The sequence below is a fragment of the Gorilla gorilla genome, chromosome 14, assembly GCF_029281585.2.
Source record: "Gorilla gorilla gorilla isolate KB3781 chromosome 14, NHGRI_mGorGor1-v2.1_pri, whole genome shotgun sequence".
NCBI classification, from domain to species: domain Eukaryota; kingdom Metazoa; phylum Chordata; class Mammalia; order Primates; family Hominidae; genus Gorilla; species Gorilla gorilla.
The window spans coordinates 31,551,970-31,567,974 of NC_073238.2; the positions used below are offsets into that span (position 1 = coordinate 31,551,970).

Consider the following 16,005-nt stretch of genomic DNA (forward strand, 5'->3'; position numbering starts at 1 on the left):
CAGCCACTGCAAAATCATGCCAAAATGTAAAGACCATCGAGACTAGGAAGAAACTGCATCAACTAATGAGCAAAATCACCAGCTAACATCATAATGACAGGATCAAATTCACACATAACAATATTAACTTTAAATGTAAATGGACTAAATGCTCCAATTAAAAGACACAGACTGGCAACTTGGATAAAGAGTCAAGACCCATCAGTGTGCTGTATTCAGGAAACCCATCTCACTTGCAGAGACACACATAGGCTCAAAATAAAAGGATGGAGGAAGATCTACCAAGCAAATGGAAAACAAAAAAAGGCAGATGTTGCAATCCTAGTCTCTGATAAAACAGACTTTAAACCAACAAAGATCAAAAGAGACAAAGAAGGCCATTACATAATGGTAAAGGGATCAATTCAACAAGAGGAGCTAACCATCCTAAATATATATGCACCCAATACAGGAGCACCCAGATTCATAAAGCAAGTCCTGAGTGACCTACAAAGAGACTTAGACTCCCACACATTAATAATGGGAGACTTTAACACCCCACTGTCAACATTAGACAGATCAACGAGACAGAAAGTCAACAAGGATACCCAGGAATTGAACTCAGCTCTGCACCAAGCGGACCTAATAGACATCTACAGAACTCTCCACCCCAAATCAACAGAATATACATTTTTTTCAGCACCACACCACACCTATTCCAAAATTGACCACATAGTTGGAAGTAAAGCTCTCCTCAGCAAATGTAAAAGAACAGAAATTATAACAAACTATCTCTCAGACCACAGTGCAATCAAACTAGAACTCAGGATTAAAAATCTCACTCAAAACCACTCAACTACATGGAAACTGAACAACCTGCTCCTGAATGACTACTGGGTACATAACGAAATGAAGGCAGAAATAAAGATGTTCTTTGAAACCAACGAGAACAAAGACACAACATACCAGAATCTCTGGGACGCATTCAAAGCAGTGTGTAGAGGGAAATTTATAGCACTAAATGCCCACAAGAGAAAGCAGGAAAGATCCAAAATTGACACCCTAACATCACAATTAAAAGAACTAGAAAAGCAAGAGCAAACACATTCAAAAGCTTGCAGAAGGCAAGAAATAACTAAAATCAGAGCAGAACTGAAGGAAATAGAGACACAAAAAACCCTTCAAAAAATCAATGAATCCAGGAGCTGGTTTTTTGAAAGGATCAACAAAATTGATAGACCGCTAGCAAGACTAATAAAGAAAAAAAAGAGAGAAGAATCAAATAGATGCAATAAAAAATGATAAAGGGGATATCACCACCGATCCCACAGAAATACAAACTACCATCAGAGAATACTACAAACACCTCTACGCAAATAAACTAGAAAATCTAGAAGAAATGGATACATTCCTCGACACATACACTCTCCCAAGACTAAACCAGGAAGAAGTTGAATCTCTGAATAGACCAATAACAGGAGCTGAAATTGTGGCAATAATCAATAGTTTACCAACCAAAAAGAGTCCAGGACCAGATGGATTCACAGCCGAATTCTACCAGAGGTACAAGGAGGAACTGGTACCATTGCTTCTGAAACTATTCCAATCAATAGAAAAAGAGGGAATCCTCCCTAACTCATTTTATGAGGCCAGCATCATTCTGATACCAAAGCCGGGCAGAGACACAACCAAAAAAGAGAATTTTAGACCAATATCCTTGATGAACATTGATGCAAAAATCCTCAATAAAATACTGGCAAACCGAATCCAGCAGCACATCAAAAAGCTTATCCACCATGATCAAGTGGGCTTCATCCCTGGGATGCAAGGCTGGTTCAATATATGCAAATCAATAAATGTAATCCAGCATATAAACAGAGCCAAAGACAAAAACCACATGATTATCTCAATAGATGCAGAAAAAGCCTTTGACAAAATTCAACAACCCTTCATGCTAAAAACTCTCAATAAATTAGGTATTGATGGGACGTATCTCAAAATAATAAGAGCTATCTATGACAAACCCACAGCCAATATCATACTGAATGGGCAAAAACTGGAAGCATTCCCTTTGAAGACTGGCACAAGACAGGGATGCCCTCTCTCACCGCTCCTATTCAACATAGTGTTGGAAGTTCTGGCCAGGGCAATCAGGCAGGAGAAGGAAATAAAGGGTATTCAATTAGGAAAAGAGGAAGTCAAATTGTCCCTGTTTGCAGACGACATGATTGTTTATCTAGAAAACCCCATTGTCTCAGCCCAAAATCTCCTTAAGCTGATAAGCAACTTCAGCAAAGTCTCAGGATACAAAATCAATGTACAAAAATCACAAGCATTCTTATACACCAACAACAGACAAACAGAGAGCCAAATCATGAGTGAACTCCCATTCACAATTGCTTCAAAGAGAATAAAATACCTAGGAATCCAACTTACAAGGGATGTGAAGGACCTCTTCAAGGAGAACTACAAACCACTGCTCAAGGAAATAAAAGAGGATACAAACAAATGGAAGAACATTCCATGCTCATGGGTAGGAAGAATCAATATCGTGAAAATGGCCATACTGCCCAAGGTCATTTACAGATTCAATGCCATCCCCATCAAGCTACCAATGACTTTCTTCACAGAATTGGAAAAAACTACTTTAAAGTTCATATGGAACCAAAAAAGAGCCCGCATCGCTAAGTCAATCCTAAGCCAAAAGAACAAAGCTGGAGGCATCACACTACCTGACTTCAAACTATACTACAAGGCTACAGTAACCAAAACAGCATGGTACTGGTACCAAAACAGAGATATAGATCAATGGAACAGAACAGAGCCCTCAGAAATAACGCCACATACCTACAACTATCTGATCTTTGACAAACCTGAGAAAAACAAGCAATGGGGAAAGGATTCCCTATTTAATAAATGGTGCTGGGAAAACTGGCTAGCCATATGTAGAAAGCTGAAACTGGATCCCTTCCTTACACCTTATACAAAAATCAATTCAAGATGGATTAAAGATTTAAACGTTAGACCTAAAACCATAAAAACCCTAGAAGAAAACCTAGGCATTACCATTCAGGACATAGGCATGGACAAGGACTTCATGTCCAAAACACCAAAAGCAATGGCAACAAAAGACAAAATTGACAAATGGGATCTAATTAAACTCAAGAGCTTCTGCACAGCAAAAGAAACTACCATCAGAGTGAACAGGCAACCTACAACATGGGAGAAAATTTTCGCAACCTACTCATCTGACAAAGGGCTAATATCCAGAATCTACAATGAACTCAAACAAATTTACAAGAAAAAAACAAACAACCCCATCAAAAAGTGGGCAAAGGACATGAACAGACACTTCTCAAAAGAAGACATTTATGCAGCCAAAAAACACATGAAAAAATGCTCATCATCCCTGGCCATCAGAGAAATGCAAATCAAAACCACTATGAGATACCATCTCACACCAGTTAGAATGGCAATCATTAAAAAGTCAGGAAATAACAGGTGCTGGAGAGGATGTGGAGAAATAGGAACACTTTTACACTGTTGGTGGGACTGTAAACTAGTTCAACCGTTGTGGAAGTCAGTGTGGCGATGCCTCAGGGATCTAGAACTAGAAATACCATTTGACCCAGCCATCCCATTACTGGGTATATACCCAAAGGACTATAAATCATGCTGCTATAAAGACACATGCACGTGTATGTTTATTGCGACATTATTCACAATAGCAAAGACTTGGAACCAACCCAAATGTCCAACAATGATAGACTGGATTAAGAAAATGTGGCACATATACACCATGGAATACTATGCAGCCGTAAAAAATGATGAGTTCATGTCCTTTGTAGGGACATGGATGAAATTGGAAACCATCATTCTCAGTAAACTATCGCAAGAACAAAAAACCAAACACCGCATATTCTCACTCATAGGTGGGAATTGAACAATGAGATCACATGGACACAGGAAGGGGAATATCACACTCTGGGGACTGTTGTGGGGTGGGGGGAGGGGGGAGGGATAGCATTTGGAGATATACCTAATGCTAGATGACGAGTTAGTGGGTGCAGCGCACCAGAATGGCACATGTATACATATGTAACTAACCTGCACAATGTGCACATGTACCCTAAAACTTAAAGTATAATTAAAAAAAAAAAAAGTAAGAAAAAAATGCAACTAATTTTTGCATGTTGATTTTGTATTCTGCAGCTTTGCTGAATTAGTATATTAGCTTTGTTGTGGCATCTTCAGAATTTTCTACATATAAGACTATGTCATCTGAATAAAAGAGATAATTTTGCTTCAAAAAAAAAAAAGAATGACACAATGGACTTTTGGGACTCTAGGGGAAAGGGTGGAGGGGTGATAGATTAAAGACTAAACATTGGGTGCAGTGTACACTGCTTGGGTGATGGGTACACCAAAATCTCAGACATCAACACTAAAGAATTTATCCATTAACCAGGCCCCACCCATTCCTCCAAAACTATTGAAATCACAATAAAAATTTTTTAAAAGATGGAAATTTCAGATGTTAGTATGTATGTCAATTAATAAAGTAATTTTAAAGTTCATAAAGCAAAGATGCCATCCAATAGTAGCTACTTTTTTCTCCAATAGTGAGTGGAGCTCAGCGCCCATTGGACATCAGGAGATATTATAATCCTAGACTACTGTGCTGATACAAAACGCATCCATGGCATCAGCATGATAATCAGACGTGACTTACATTATGTGCAAGAATTTAAGACATTAGAAGTGTAGCCCTTGAAATCAGTAGAGAACAGAATTGTTTTGAGAAAGTTGTTATTATTTAGAATTTGAAAAAACCAAAAGTATAAATTTCAAATAACATCGACATCAATAGAAAAATAAAATTAATATTGTAAGAAAATATAACTTTTTACATTCTTGCAGTAAATTATTCCTTTTACACTTGACATGAAATGCAAATATTATGAAGTAAAAGACAGACAAATGTTACTAACCAAAATGATCAAATCATTTTGTTAGCAATGTATTGATAAATGATGTTAAAAAAATAAGTGAAAGACTGGAAGAAAATGTTTATTATGTATATATAATAAAAATATACTATTCAGAATATACAAAGAGTTCATTCCAATAAGAAAGAACTTGCAAAACCCAATGAGAAAATGGGCAAAGAATATTAAGAGGAATTGCACAGAAGAAAAAGACAAATCGTGTATAAACAAATGAAAAGCTGCTTCACCTGTCTAATGGCCAAAATGTCTATTAAAATATAATATAGTATTCCCCCATCTCATGGATAAAATTAAAAAGTACATATCCATTACAGAAATTACCTGTAATACCTATCACCTCACAAAACAATGGAAAGGTATTTATTTGTAGTGGAATTCTAAACAGATTCCCCAGATAAAAAATCAATAATGACCAAACTAATTGGAAGAGTGATAAATCTAACAAACCTTATTTTTTGATCAGTGAAGACTAATTTTTTATTTTAATTAAAGATTTTTTGATTTAGCCCTGGATAATAAAGCCAGCTAATATAGAGAATGTTCATTAACATACATAAATTCAAATGAATTGTTAATTTAGAATGATGATTTAATATCAATAAAAATTGTCTAAACTTTTCAGGAAAAACAATATATATAATATATATAACTTCAGGTAAGTTTAAGAGAAGGCGGACTGTATCCTGTTTATCATCTTGTTCCTGTTTTTATTCTGATTCAGCATACTGCGTGAATTTTTTTTAAAAAGCTTCATGTGATTGTGGCCATTCCGCTCCTCTCTCAGGTAATATTTGATCGTTCTGTCAGAAACAGTTTTAAGGTTTGCAGAGTTGTATCTATATCAAGCAGTCTGATTAGAGGAGTTTGAACCTTTAGATCATGAAAGAGCTTACTTTGAAGTGTCATAGCTGGCATGGAGTCTATGCCTTATGATGTGAGCAATGTGAACATCATAATGTCTTTTGAGGTTTCTATTCACGAAGACACTAGCCCAAGAAGTGGTGTACTCATCTGATGATATCCGAGATGAAGAATAAGTAAACCGAATCTTCCAGAAAACCGAATTCATCTTGGATTCTTTGGAGAAATGAATTCTAAGAGATGGAACTTGGGAAAGGTTTTCTGTATTTACCTGAATTACATCTGACTATAGTTTTTTGAGAATTATTCAGAATTAAGCATGTTTAGAGATATTCATGGATTTTGGATATTTGAAGAGTAAGTATTTCTCTGATGGCTAAAACACTTGGAAGATGGTGTTTGTTTAGCAGTAATTCAAGAGTCAAGGCTCCCCAGTTAATTGATTGTACAGCAGAAACCCAGTTCCTGAGATAGTGGTAGAAGATGTTCAGGAAAGAGTTAGCAGCAGTATAAGTGGCTTGCACTTATACTATACTTGCACTTATATAAGAGGCTCTTGTCATGTCAGAACAAATCCTGGATTGAGATGATCCACATTTCTTATTGTTCTGTAGGTGAACACTGTCACACAACAATCAGCATTTTAATCTTTTAGAGGCAAAATAAGTTGACGAAATGCCTCATAGCACTTTGTTAGTTATTGAAGAAGTGTTCATGGGATGCCTTTATTTAGATTTTGAATTTTGTACATTAATAAAACATAATGGAAGTCCTTGATTTCAGTTTTCATCTTATCACATACTCTCATCTCAAAATCTCATTGTCTATTTCTGAAACCCAACATACTTGGAGTCATAAAGCAAAGAATTTTTAAGCTGTTGGGCTAATCTAATGTGTCAGCCAGAACAAGTAACAGAGCTACTTCACTGGGGTTCCCAAGCATTTGAATCTGATATTTGTTTCTGCATGTTTTCAAGGAGAAAGTTATCAGATTATATTTGTCTACTATACATTGAACACAGTGTCTTCTAGCCTTGCTAAAATGGAACTATATTTGTTTGTAAAGAATCTACATACTTCAAAGTAGTTTTCTGTACATTTGATGGCCTTTATGTATGCATTTACCTCCCCTTTCTGATTTTTGAAAACTCAATTTGTCTATCTCTGATGGAAAGCCAGCTTTTCCTCCAATCTTTCTGTCTCTTATGTTCATGACAAATGCCATTTGCAAGAAACAATCTAACGGCACCAGATGGACATGATATTCATAGATGTCTCTCTGAAGATCTTCACTAACTTTGTTTTTCTGCTTTCCTTTAGCTTATTGCAAAATGAAAAGTCTTTTAACTGTTTTAAAATGGTACAATATTGGAAACCAACAGGAAAGAGTTATTCAGCAACCTCATCACTGGTCAAAATCAACTTGCACCTTTGAAAGATGCTCCCAATAAAAATGTGTTGTTTCACTCAAAGATTTTTAAAAATGTTTTTAACTTCTTTCATTGCATGAACTACTAATGAGAAAATATTATTTTAAATTTCCATTCTGTTTCTCCAGATTCCAAATGCATCTTTAGAGATGATCTAAAAACTTTTGACTCACCACACGGTGAGCTAAAAAAGCAACTCTTACCTGATATGTACTCAGAGGTGCTCTGGGTTTTAAACTGTCCATCACACAAGCCAAACCAGACTCCACAAAACAGGAACCAGGAACCTAAGTAGTTCCATTGTTTTGTGCTCAAAAACACGGGGTGCTGTATCCCGAGTTCTGAAGCAACTGAAATCTATGTTGTCACTTGTAATACTAATGAGAGGATGACTGGAGTAAGCTATTTTTTTTTCTGCAACTAACGACTCTTTACATAAGTCTTAAGATTCTTGTGATCAAGTTGATACCTCAGGTAACCTGTTGTTTTCAAACCTTCATAAAAGCATGGCCAGTTAAGGTTGTGTCCATATTCAAATAGAGTTTGCACCAAATCAAAAACAGTCTCATACTCTTTATTTGGCTGTAGAAAAGAGAAAATGTAGGTTTCTTCACCTATGATTTACCTGATGTTTCTTTGGAGGGCTCTCTTAGGGGCTATTTCAACAAACATGACATTTTCCCTTCATTTGGCTGCAGTTGTGAGAGCCTGGATGAAACCAACTGGCTCTGGAATGTTCCTGTATCAATATTTACCAGTAGTCAAATCTTCACAAGCTGTTTTTCCTGTTGTTATTGAAATCAGTTCCATTTCTGGCTCCATCTTCCCCAAATTCCCAATGCTCTCTTTAATGTCTTTGCACACTGGATCCATCATATAATTGTGATTAGCAGCTGGAGCTGACAGAATATATGAAAATATCCTGCTTTTCTCAAACTGCTGAGCCACCTCTTCATGACACTTGGCTATAGCTTCTCCCTCTCCTGACAGGGTACAGGAGCAAGGATTGTTAAAGGTGCCTTGCTCATTCTTTTGGAGGACACTAGAGCCTTTGAGATTTCTGTTCTGGGAACCTAAAAAAGCTCTAAAATATAAAGTCCCTTATTAAAAAATAAAATATAAATCATAACTACATGCAGTTAAATATATTTCATGCTTTACTACTATATCTGTTTCATAGCCACCTCCTGTTGCTATTGCAGTGAGCTCCAGTGTTGCAGGTATCCACTTAAAACACCGAGTGATGCTCATCATCCCCACAGGAGCAGTTTGTCTCGCCGGTAAATCCTGCTTCACAGTGAAAAGTGATCTCTCATGGTATTTTTTAAAAATTATTTTTATATGTGCATTATATATATATATATATATATATGGTACATGAGATGTTATGCTCAAGGCATACAAAGCATAATAATCACATCAAGGTAAATAGTGTATTCATCACCTCAAGCATGTATCACTTCTTTGTGCTACAAACACTCTATGTATACTTTTTTTAGTTTTAGGTTTTTTTTGTTGTTTAAGACTGAGTTTCAATCTTGTTGCCCAGGCTGCAGTGCAATGACGCGATTGATCTCGGCTCACCGCAACCTCCGCCTCCCCGGGTTCAAGCAATTCTCCTGCCTCAGCCACCCAAGTAGCTGGGATTACAGGCATGCGCCACCACACCCAGCTAATTTTGTATTTTTAGTACAGACAGGGTTTCTCCATGTTGGTCAGGCTAGTCTTGAACTCTTGACCTCAGGTGATCCACGCACCTCGCAAAGTGCTGGGATTACAGGCATGAGCCTAGGGTACAGAGCATGACCCTGTCTCAATAAAAAAAGAAAATAAAAAGAAAAAATCACCAATGCAATGCTAAATCTAGTGGGTGAAATTTTGAGGCGTAACTAGACCTTTATAGAGCCACAAAGTATTGCCACACAAGGTATCAGTGAAATACAAAAGGTAAACTGTAACTTTACCATGGACAAACCTGACAGATACTCCTTAACCAAAGAAGCAAAGTCAACACTGGCCAGCAATGAAACCAAGTGACAGCCTCCAGATATGCCGCATAAGCTTCCAGATATGTTGTACTGGGAAAAAGTCAGCATCACCTGTGTGACATTCCTGCCCGAATGACATAACCTGAATCTAATAATGAGGAAACATCATATGAACACAAACTGAGAAAAAAATCCATAAAATAATTGACCCATACTCTTCAAAAACGTGAATGTTATGAAAAATCAAAGAAAGGCTCAAAAACAGTCCCAGATTAAAGGAGAACAAAGAAAGAGGACAATTGGACCCAATACATCATGGAATGTGAAAATCCCCCATCTTGGATTTTCTTTGGCTATAAAGGATATTATGGGGGAAACTGGTAAAATCTTAATAAGGTCTGTCAATTAGATGTTAATATTGAATCAGTTTCAATTTCCTGATTTTGATAATGATAATCATAGTTACGTAAGAAAATTTCTTCTTTTTAGGAAATAGTAAAGTATTTAGAAATAAAGAGGCATCGTGTCTGTGACTAACAAATGGTTCAGGAAGAGAAATATATATTGTGTACCTAAATTTATATCTATTTAGAAAGAGAAGAAGAAAAGTGGGTGAAGAAGTAAAGCAAATGCAGTAAAATGTTAACATTTGAGGAATGAGACACAAAGATTCTTTGTACTATTTTTAAAATTTTTCCTTAAGTCTGAAATTGTCAAAACATATCTAAGAAGAAAAACAAATTTTTTAAAATATCAACAAATTATATCCCATTGTATGAAATAAACCATGCATCCATGTTGATCTAAGTAAATGAATAAATTGAAGATTTTATGAGGAACAGAGATATTTACATAGTCTTAAATTACCTCCCCACAATATATGAATTAATTACAAGATGAAAAAGTAACACTGCAGAAAAGAAATCCAGCAGATACCATCAATTGTCAATGCTAATATCACCAGTAATAAGACAAATCAAAATTATAGGTTATATGGTAGGATGCAATGAGAAGATCCCAGGATCACCTCTGAGATACTCTTGCTGAAAATAACACAATCTAAATCTAATCATAATGAAACATCAGGAAAAAACAACTGAGAGACATTCTATACTCTGAACTTTACTCTTCAAAAGATTCAAAGCCATGAAGTCAAGGAAACCTGAGGAACTGCTCCAGACTGAAGGAGTGTAAGAGACACAACATCTACATGCAACCAATGGCTCTGAATGGGATCCGTCTGCTATAAAGGACATGACAGACAATTAATAAAAGCTCAAAAGAAGCTGAAGATTGAATGACATGATGTATTAAAGTTAACTTACTGATTATCAAGGTTGTTATGTAGAGTGTCCTGACTTGTGGGAATACCTACTAAAGCAATCAGGAGTGCTGGCCTAATGTCAGCAATTTACTCTCACATGGTTCGGGGGGAAATTATTTGTAATATAACTTGGAACTTTTCTATAATTTTAAGAGTGTTTCCAAAAGGTTCACAAATAAAAATAAAATAAAAATAAATAAACAGAAAAGGTGAAAAGCCTAAGGCAACTCCTATATTTCCAGGAGAAAAGATCTACATACATCAGTGCTTAAAATTAAGATTATGTAAGTTCGACAGCACTGTAACAGTTGACATACATCCAAACATTGACAATGACCACAGTATCAATATGTCAAAAGGATGTCTGTCTAAATCAAAATCTATCACCATAGAAAAATTATAAAATAAGAATAAACCATCTAACTCCACTGAAGTATTAATGACAACTTAGCTGTTTGGCTGTTTAACCAGCTGGCATTTTGAAAGTTTGAGTATGTACAACTCAATAATACTAGTTTTCCTTTTCTTTTCTTTCTTTTTTTTTTTTTTTTTTTGAGACGTAGTCTTGCTCTATCGCCCAAGCTAGAGTGCAGTGGCACGATCTTGGCTCACTGCAACCTCCACCTCCTGGGTTCAAGCGATTCTCCTGCCTCAGCCTCCTGAGTAGCTGGGATTAAAGGTGTGCCACCACACCCGGCTAATTTTTGTATTTTTAGTAGAGACGGGGTTTCACCATGTTGGTCAGGCTGGTCTTGGCCTGACCTCATGATCCATCCACCTCGGCCTCACAAGTGCTGGGATTACAGGTGTGAGCCACGACGCCCGGCCAATAATACTAGTTTACCTTTGTAAGATCCATTTGAGAGTTACTCAAGAGGACCAAGAATTATTACTTTAAATACTATATAAGTTTTCATCAGACAGGCATGATACAAAAATACTTTCCTTTAATAAAGATTTTCACATCATATACATAATGGGAAGCAAAATGTCAGGTAAACAGACCAATAATTACATTCTACTATCTTTCAGATCATATATTTCTGGTTAAAATCAATACATATTTCTTAATATTTCCAAACTATATCTTAATTTATATTTGACTCATCACTAGTTCCTAGATGAGGAACCACATATGATCCCAATTCTAATTCAGCAGCATCTGGAAAAAAAAAGAAAGAATTACTTATCTCAAATATTCCATAATTAACTAAGTGTAAGTCAGTAACATGAGTTGAGAACTTCATCAGTGTTCATAAGAATAAAAAATTCATATGTAATATTACAATACAAAATTACTGTGAAATATAATTTGGTCATAGTCACAGATTGAATTACCATTGTGGTTAAGTATCAGAGCTCCTGGTTTTCTCATTTTTCATTCATTTATTCAACAACCATATGTTCAGGAACTAGGACAAGCACCGAAATTACAAGATGAAGATGATACAGTCCACCCCTCAACATTGCATGCTACAACCTGAAAAGCAAGCAGACACGCAGGCAATTTCCACAGACAGTCACAGACACTATGGCAGGTATTAAACAGGGCACTGTTGGAACACACAGAAGAGACATGTATCTCAGTTTCATGTCAATATTGTAGGCTGTTTGCTGGAGACAATATGTAGGTTAGTACCTGAAGGACAAGAAAGAAGAATGGCTGGTGGAGGGAAGAACACGTGCAGAGAGCTGGAGCCGAGGAACGTCCCTGTGTTCTGTGTAGCCGACTTTGGCGAGATGCTAGAGCAAAGGGACAGAGTATGGCAAGTGATGAGAGATGAGGCAGAATAACTTGACAGGAGCCAAACTGATTTGGGTGCTTTTACTCCATGCTAGGAATCTGGAACCTTTCCTGAGAGCAAAAGTAAACCAATGACAAAGTAAATGACTGGAGATTTAAAATGTCACCTGTCACGTGGCTGCCTTTGAACTGGAGTAGCCTGAGTGTTACTAGATGAGCCTGGAGTCTGTCTCTTGGCCTTAAATCACCACCATAAACCTGGGAAGTCGATGATGCCTTTGTTTTCTGAGAACAGTTTCAGTGTGCTGGCTGGCAGGTCCATAGGGACGGCAGAAGTGAAGAAAGTGTAGAGCCAGAGGAAAAAGGATACACAGACTTCTTGACATGATCAATTAATGACGAGTTAAGTATACTTTTCATTGTAAATGTTAATGCTTTCACATCTTTCATTAGTGGTGTGTATGAAAAAATATTTAACATATTACCTGTTAACCAAATTATGGAAAGGGATGCTTGCTATTTGCTATTCATAGTTTGTTTCAGAAATCAATGAATTAAATTTAGTTCATAAACTTTGGCAACATACCTTTTAGTAGCTCTCTAGCTATACTGTCTTGAAACTCCTGCAGCATCTGAAATATGTCAAATATAATTTATAATGTTTAAGTTAAACAGGAAACATTATTATGAGAATGATACATCACTTATAAAAATGTAGCCTTTTATATAATAATTTCAAAGGCTAGATCTAACTTGAGAATTGCTTAAACAATAACCATATAAATAAAATTCCTACTTATTTTAAGTTTAGATAACAGAGAACATATATGTGTTGTGCTGTTTAGATTAATCTGATAAAAACTACAATTAATATTGATATATTAAAAATAACAACTATATCATGGTGATAAGAACTAAGCTCTGATTTTTAGCTTATCCAAATTCCTACCTAGGAGTCTGGGGAGTCATGCCCCAGAAACCATGAATTCTCATCAGATGGGTTTTATTTAACTCTATATATTGTGACTTTCTTTTCAATCTGATTCTGGCATAACATTATGAGATAAGGAAAAAAAATTAACCCCAAAATATATTTCCTTGCCATACCTTGAAATTGCCCTGCAAAATCTCTTATGGGAAAAATCCACATTCTATAGAGAATCCCCTTGCCCCTTCCCCTCCCTCCCTCCCTCCCTCCCTTCCTTCCTTCCTTGCTTCCTTCCTTCCTTCCTTTCTTCCTTCCTTCCCTCCCAGATCCAGGAGATAATCGACTAATAGCCAGGCACCCTTTTAAGTCCGATAAAAACAATTTACAACCTGCTGGTTCTAAAGTGTGCTATCAAAGTGCTTCCTCTGCTCAATAAAACTTGGTCTCCACAATCCTGGTTATCTTTAGATTATCTGTCTAGGCTATCCACAATCTAGGTTATCTTTAAGCTGAACATTCCTTTCTATTGATCCCAGGTCTTTAGACAAACTCAACCAATTGTCCACTAGAAACGTTTAAATTTACCTATACCCTGGAAGCCCCCGCTTTCAGTTTTCCTGCCTTCCGAAGCCAAACCCATGTATTTCTTAAATTTATTTGATTGATGTTTCATGCCTTCCTAAGATATATAAAACCAAGCTGTACCCCAACCACCTCGGGCACATGTTCTCAGAATCTCCTGAGGGCTGTGTCACGGGCCACGGTCACTCATATTTGGCTCAGAATAAATCTCTTCAAATATTTTACAGAGTTTGACTCTTTTCACCCACAGTGATCATGATAATATGATATCCAATGCCTTCACAAATTTTGGGTGTAAAGACATTTTTCTGATTAACAGGTTTAGGAATAGAGAGACAGTTTTCTATAACTTTTTGTGACAATAACATTATAGATACACTTTATAAAATGGATGACATGACAAAATCATTACTAGCTGGGTCTTATAAAAGTAATAACTCAATACCAGATAAAGGGAGAAGCCTTTAGTGAAGAAATCTTAGTTATCATTCATTAACACTGTGTAAAATGTGCAGTTTTACATCACTTGAACTAAGAACCTACAAATGTAATGTTATTATTTTCTTTTCTTCCAAAAGCTCTTCTCCTAAATATTTCCTTTGTGTAATAGATTGTATTAGTTCATTATACCACAGTCACAAATACTTTCATAATACTTACATGTTACTTAGATTACAAATCAAATACCTTTCTCGATAGGCTTCTTACTTTTATCCTCAAGAAGTCTTAACTCTCTAGATAGAGGAAACTTTTTGCAGAACAGATTTAAGTAAAGGTCATTCTTTTCCCTCCTAACTCTGAAAGAGTACAGTGTAGAAGTAGTTGCCTCTAGTCCAATCCTGGAGCTGCCTCTCCCTACATAAATCCTCTTCCAGCCTTTTGCTGACTTTTGAATGTTTTACCACACAAATGACTGCTGAGGGCAACTCTCTTTGGGAAAGAGATACCAGGTCAGATTTGCAGGGTCAGAGGGAAAAGGGACAGACCAGAACACAGGGAGGGAGCTGTTCTGAAAGGGGGTCCCAAGAGCTGTCAGCAGGGTTGATGGCCCCAGTTTTGTCCTGGCTGGTGGCAGGCTGGGGCAGTTCTGCCCATATTCAGCAGTGAAAACTGGCAAATATGAAATGACTTTTCAAAATCCCTTTCATTTTATTCTTGCTTTTCCATTAAATAATATATTTTCCTAATAATTCCCTTAATAGAAATTCAGAACTGTTGTCACCCATTGAATGACTTAATACAGTGCCTGGTACAGGTTATAGAAGGAAAATGGCGAGAAAAGCATCTTGGTGACATTAATCACTGTCCTATTCAGTTAGAGACAAAGGTGGCATCAATGGCTTTGGAAGTGTGTAGAGCAACAGCTTAGGAGAAACTGAACGTTGTCAGAGGAAATAAAAAAGCTTAGTAAACTGCTTATCTTCATTTTATGCAATATACCAATCAAATCAAAAGCTACATTAGCTCCTAATGAATTAAAATACATAAACTTTTCATTAAACACATTCTTCCTTTCTCCGTGGTCTTTCTGTTTATTTCCAGGTGGAGATTATGTTTCAGATGATGGAGGTGGCTTCAAGTCCAACATTAATAAGGGGAGCACATTTGAAACTTCATTTGTACTTTTTCATTAAAAAAATCAGTAGGTGACAAATTATACACAGAACAATGTACCAACAAATTTTAGCTAATTAGAAAAATTCTCTCATAACTGGTAGTTTTCAAACTACGTCCCAAAGAAATCTAAGGTTCCACACAGGACACTGCAGGATTAAAAGATAAGGAAGTCACAGTCGACTCCCATCCCTCCCTTAGCCAGACAGCTGGACTTCTGTCTTACAGAATACAGTTTCATAGACGTTTTATTAAAAAGGAAGGGGCTATTCTTCAATTTTTTAAGGTATGCCACCAATGTAGTTAAAGTCCCTAACTTTTCATAGGAGGCAACACAGGCTCAGAGAGATTGTAGCTTGCCTGAGGTCACGTAGTGAATTAGCTGCATACAGGCCGGAAATGGGCTTCAGGTCTCCTTACTGAGCCTGGAGTTCTATGCCAGCTGCTTCCTTCTTATTCAGAAAACAGACACAGATTTTAAAATACAACTCAGAGGAAATGCATATGTAAAACTGTCACATAGCTCAATAATGTTTAGGCATGAGA

The 16,005-nt window shown here is 36.5% G+C and overlaps 1 protein-coding gene across 1 annotated transcript in view; it reads right to left on the reverse strand.

Moving 5' to 3' along the window:
• Positions 1-11,521: 11,521 nt before the first annotated feature.
• Positions 11,522-16,005, reverse strand: part of LOC115933524 (ankyrin repeat domain-containing protein 26) — an 82,343-nt gene continuing 77,859 nt past the window's right edge. The window contains exons 18-19 of the mRNA XM_063697151.1: positions 12,922-12,967; positions 11,522-12,644 (exon numbers count right to left, since the gene is read on the reverse strand). The gene's annotated coding sequence lies outside the window, so the exon portion shown is untranslated. The remainder of the gene's footprint in view (positions 12,645-12,921; positions 12,968-16,005) is intronic.